Here is a 5516-nt window from a genome sequence, read left to right as displayed (position 1 = left end):
TAAGATTGCAGCCACAATTTCACCGAATGTGACAACTTGATGACCGGGAAGGCGTTCTTCTTCGACGGTCGGCGAACGGTGACGAATGCGCCGCACTCGGCCGCCGTCTCCTTGGTGGAGGTGCCCGGTTTTGCGTAGAAGAAAGCTCCCCACAGCTTGATGGTGGGGAGGATGCCGAGGTAGCCCTCGCATGCCGTGATGAAGGCGTACAGCAGCATCACGGTGTTGGGCGTCAGGTGGTGCGGCTCGATGTGGTTGAAGTCCATGAACGAGCGGAGGAACCCGCTCACCGGGAGGCCGAAGCCCCGGAGGAAATGCGAGCGGAAGACGACCCGCTCGTTCCCCTGCGGCGCCAGTGAAATCTCCTCCTGCGGTGGCACCCGCACCTTGACGAAGGCCGTGTTGGGCATCCGGCGCATGGCCTGGAGGAAGGTGAGGTGATCCTCGATCACTGTCGAGCCGTCCCATTCTCCGCCCTTCTCGCCCGCCATGGCGTCCGAGCGGAGCTGCGGGGTGCGGAGGAGCTCGACGACGGCGGGCTGAGGCAGCGCTACGGCAGGCACTGAGCAGCAGCATCAAAGAGAAAGGAGGAAGAAAGAGTGGGGAGGAGGGCGCGCATGCTCCGCCGCTCCCCTACCTCCCCCTACTTATAGCCCTCGGGCTGCGAAGCCGAGGGGGCGGGACGTGGGATCGTGGGATTAACTACGCCCACGAACCCACGACCCCCGATTACTACGCAGACATACTGTGCAGTAACTCTTGCGGGAATTGCATTCGCCCTCCTCGGCCGCAACGGATCCGCTCGCGTGCCGAGGCCAAGTAGTGGCAGGCCTGGCCCGCTGTCATGTCCCATCGAGAGCATGGGGCGGCAGGTTGGCCAGGCTGACGTACGCCGCGTGGCGTGCTCATGGCGGGCGGCAGGCCTGGGGAAGCTTAGCAGGCACGCCATCTATTTCCCGCCTTGGTATTAGAAATCAGCGGATGAGCCCGCCTTGTCAAAACGGTTCCGGCAGCCGGTGTGTCACCAGGCGGGCTGAGTGTTCATTCCAAGCACGACAAGAGGGGAAGCTGCTGAGACTCCACGGCCTGTCAACCGCGACGCCTCACCAGCTAAGGGGACTACTGTCGGAGTAATGGGCCACGGGTAGCCTCACCCGAGCCCCTTAGCCTTTCAAGACCTTGGGCCGACTTCGCCCCACAAGACTACAGAATGAAGCACCGCCTTCCGGTGGCCGGCTGGCTCAACGGCCGGCTGCCCAAAGACGACTGTGCACGAGCAGACGGCTCCAAGACAGGCCGACTCCTAGAAGACGGCCTCCGTATAGGCCGGCTTCTAGCAGGCGGCCACCCTACGACCTTAGAGTGTGCGTCCCTCATCAAGATGACAAGACTGGGCGAGGCTACAATATAGCCCCTCTCCCTCGAATCCTGGGTTTGGCATGGCTAGAGTGTCCCGTACAGGTGGACATCTTTGCATGACGCGACACTGTTGCCACTTCCCCCTTGACGTCATTCCGGACAGGCGGAGCCCTGTTCCCATGACGGCCTGTCGGTACGGCCTGCAGGCGGCAGGCCCTACCAGGCAGTGAGAGCCCGGTAGACGGCGGAGCCAGACCAGCCAGACCCGAGGGAGGACGGCTTCCAGCAGGCGGCCAGTTCCTCCCTCGAGACCCGTGCACCATTAGCCAGATGAGATGTAGTGTGGCTACAGTGGTCTCCCATAGACAGCGGGACTGTAGCCCCGCTCCACTGACCAAGCCTGCGTCATTAGCGTCACGGCTATAGTGATCAGCCACCAACTAGACCCGCCAGCGGCGGGGGCGGCATGTTGGCTCCGTACCAGACTAGTCGGGCCGGTGGAGAAGCTGGCGACCGAAGACACTGACAGCCAGGTCCAGCACCAGGCCAGATTACCATTGTACCCCTGGGGGGTAGGCCTATATAAACCCCCCAGGGCACCCATGCAAAGGGTTCCCAACCTGTTAGAACTAGCGTCCACCCTAGAGGAAGAAGGGAGCTAGCCCTGCCTCCTTCTGCCTCTAGCATACAGCTCGAGGAGCACCATTGTATTCACTAGTGCCTTAGTGATCATGCGGAGACCCCCAGAGCAGGACTAGGGGTGTTATCTCCTAGGAGAGCCCCAAACCTGGGTAAAGTGCACCAACGTTCGTCTTTACGCCTCATCCCGCTTCCAGGCACCGACGACGTTCTACTCGCTCCCATCATGATAAGCCATCCTTTGGCATATGTCGCATCCAACCCCCGACAAGCCCTGAGGTTGCTCCCAGCTAAAATGAACTTTAATGATGTCACCTGGTTCCATTGCAGAGGGGGTGTTGGAGCAGCTGAAGATGCACGGTGAGGAGGCCAATCCTCACAAGCCGCTGGAGCCCTGAGCCTAGGGAGGCTCTGCGGGTCCAGGTGGCTCCTCGAGGACCGTCTTCATCTCCGCTAGGACCGCGTGGTGCTTGGCCTCCTAAGCCGCCAGAATGCTCCGTGGGTGATGCTGGAAGGTGGCAGCCGCGTTTGACAGGCCGAAAGGCATGCGAACATAGCTGTGTGGCGGACCCTTGCAGTGTCCCACATGCGAAGGCCAGAGGCGCTCCTGAGATGCGGCCCGGTTTAGCCCTGGGACATCGATGCAGACGCGTAGCCCACCATCCTCGCCTGGATGGGGGGCCATGCCAGGCAAGCGGCGGTCGCCGCGCATGGCTCTTGCTTCCTGAAGCTCCTGAGTAGCCTTGGTGATGAACTCCTGAACGTTGAGCTTTCCATGCCCTGAGACCTCCTGAGGGAAACGTGCCACGAAGCACACCTCCAAGTGGTGCCCGAGCGTCTCCCTTGTGATGTTGGCAAGGTCCGAGGCCCTGTAGAAGAGAACCCCCGAGCCATGCCTGAGGAGGGCGTTGGGCGCGCCTTCCTATGCGATGGAAGGAGGTGCCCCTTGCACGGGCGCTGATCCTGATGCGGCACCTCTTGGGATGAGAATCTCCCGAGGCCTTGAGCTGAGCGGTGTCTTCTTCTTCTTGGGGACTACCTCAGGAGGATCCTCACTCCTGCTGTCTGGGTCCTCGATTGAGGCAGCTTGGAAGGCGCGCTCGAGGGAGCACACTGCATCTCTCTCTTCGCAGGGGACCGTGATGATTCCGCCACTTCCTGGCATCTTGAGGACATTGTAGCCATGGTGGGTGACCGCCATGAACTTGGCCAGGGCGGGATACCGGAGGATGGCATTGTATGGCAGGTGGATGTGGGCGACATCGACGTCAATGAGCTCGGTGTGGTAGTTGTCACGCTGGCTGAAGGTGACATGGAGGCGGACCTGCCCTATCAGAGTGGTGGAACCGTTGGTGACTCCTGAGAAAGGCTTGGTCGGCTGGAGCTGATCGTATGGCACTTGAAGGTTGTCGAACATCTCGACGGACAAGACGTTAAGCCCTGCGCCACCATCGATGAGGGTCCTGGTGACTTGCACGTTGCTAATGACTGGGGAACAAAGCATCGGGAGGACGCCAGCAGTAGCTGCGCACTTGAGTTGATCTGCCAAGCTGAAGGTGATAGCACACTTGGACCACCTGAGCGGGCGCGTGGCCTCGAGCTTGGGGAGGACTGCATTCACCTCGCGAGCAAAGTGCTTGAAGATGCGCTGAGAGGCTGGGGCCTGAGCTCCGCCCAAGATGCAAGCGATAGCGCGCGGTTCCTAGAAGCCCCCAGCCCCCTCGTTATGGTGATGGTCGTCATTCCTTCTTGGCGGTGGCGGTAGAGGAGGAAGGCCTGCATTCCCCTGCTAGTGGTCCTCGCAATGCTGATCCCTCCAGGTGCCCTCGCAAGGCTGATCCTGCCAACGATCCTCGCGAGGTCGGTCACGCCACTCTTGACGAGGGCCATGGTCGTCCCATCATCCTCGACCATGTCCTCCTCCTCGGCCATAGCCCCGGTCGTTGCGCTCGGGGCGTTGGCCGAAGCACCCTTCTCGGACGTCCCTAAGCTCCTGGCATTTGGTGTTATGGTTTGGAGGTTGTGGTAGGTGCAGAACAGGCGGCTGCCCTTGGAAGACTGCGACTGTTCCCAGCCGCGCTTTGTGTCTGGTTCTGGTGCAAGAATGGCTGCTCCTTTGTGCTTCACGTCCTTGGCCTTGGCCTTCTTTTCTTCTTTGTCAGCAGCTGGAAGCTCGAGGAGGGAGAGGCGTCCTTCCTCGGCTCTTGCACACTTGGTCGCCAGGTTGAACAGCTCCAGAGACGTGCACAACTTCTCATGGATGGTGAGCTCCTCCTTCATCTTGATGTCACGGACGCCATCAGAGAACGCTGAGATGATGGCCTCATTCGTCACCTTGGGGATCTTGAGGCGGGCGCCGTTGAAGCGCTGGATGTATTTCTGCAGGGTCTCCCCAGGCTGTTGCTTGATGTGGCGCAGGTCACCGTGGACGGAGGGCGGTCGCGAGTGCCCTGGAAGTTGGTGATGAAGCGGTTGCGCATCTCGTCCCAGGAGGAGATCAAGCCGGGAGGCAGGTTCAGGAGACAGGTGCGGGCACCGTCCTTGAGCGCCATGGGAAACCAGTTTGTCATGACCTTCTTGTCTCCGTTGGCCGCCTTGATGCCTAGCTCGTAGAGCTGCAAGAGCTCCGCTGGGTCGGCGGTGCCATCATAGTGAGGAGGCTGGTCCATCTTTAACTTGCCCGGCCAGGCGACGCTACGCAGCTCAGTGGTGAAGGTGCGGCAACATTCTGTGGTCACCGGAGCCCTTTGCTGATGCGGAGCTTGCTCTTGATAGTACTCGCGCGCTGCTGCCAGGGGCGGCACACGGTCTTGTCGCGCCGGGACGCGGTCTTGTCATGCTGGTGCAGGGAGCATGGGAGCGCCTTCTTGAGGTCGAGGGATTTCTTGGCAGCTTGTTTCTTGTCGCGCGGGCGCTGGATGCGGAGGGTCACGTCCAGGAGCCACACGCCTTGGAGCCAGGGCGCCGTCTTGGGGGAGAGGTGGCGGAGGCGCTCCCTGAGTTGCGTCGCCCATGCCTGACAGAGAGCGAGGCAGCAAGAGGGACGGCGCGGGAGAACCCCCTGCGGCGCTGATGAGCTCGGTGATGCGAGCGAGCCATTATTCATAGAGGACGTCGACGGGGCGGTAGTGTGGGAGCTCACGTGCCAGGAGCAATGCGGCATGCGCGTCCGTGGGAGCACGACGAGCATGAGATGACGAACCAGTACGGGTCAGTCACGGAGTGGCGGTGCGGCCTTCCCACCACATCGAAGAGTGCAACGAAGATGCTTGCTGCTTGTTCCCCGCCGAGAGGGTGGCGGTGTTGGCGGCAGGCGATGGAGAATGATGAGGAGGCCCGTCGACAGGAGCCGTCTAGGCAACGCGAGGGCGAGAGCAGCCCGGCGCTCGGCGCGGGCTCAGCGAGCGTCAGCCATGGATGCGACGAAGCGATGGGACGCAGATCGGCGGAAGGAAGATTCCGGCACACCCCTACCTTGCGTGCCAAATGTCAGATATCGGGTTCCAGCAAAACCCTTA

Source organism: Triticum aestivum, chromosome 5B (genome assembly GCF_018294505.1).
Source record: "Triticum aestivum cultivar Chinese Spring chromosome 5B, IWGSC CS RefSeq v2.1, whole genome shotgun sequence".
Lineage (NCBI taxonomy): Eukaryota > Viridiplantae > Streptophyta > Magnoliopsida > Poales > Poaceae > Triticum > Triticum aestivum.
This window is presented reverse-complemented; position numbering follows the sequence as displayed.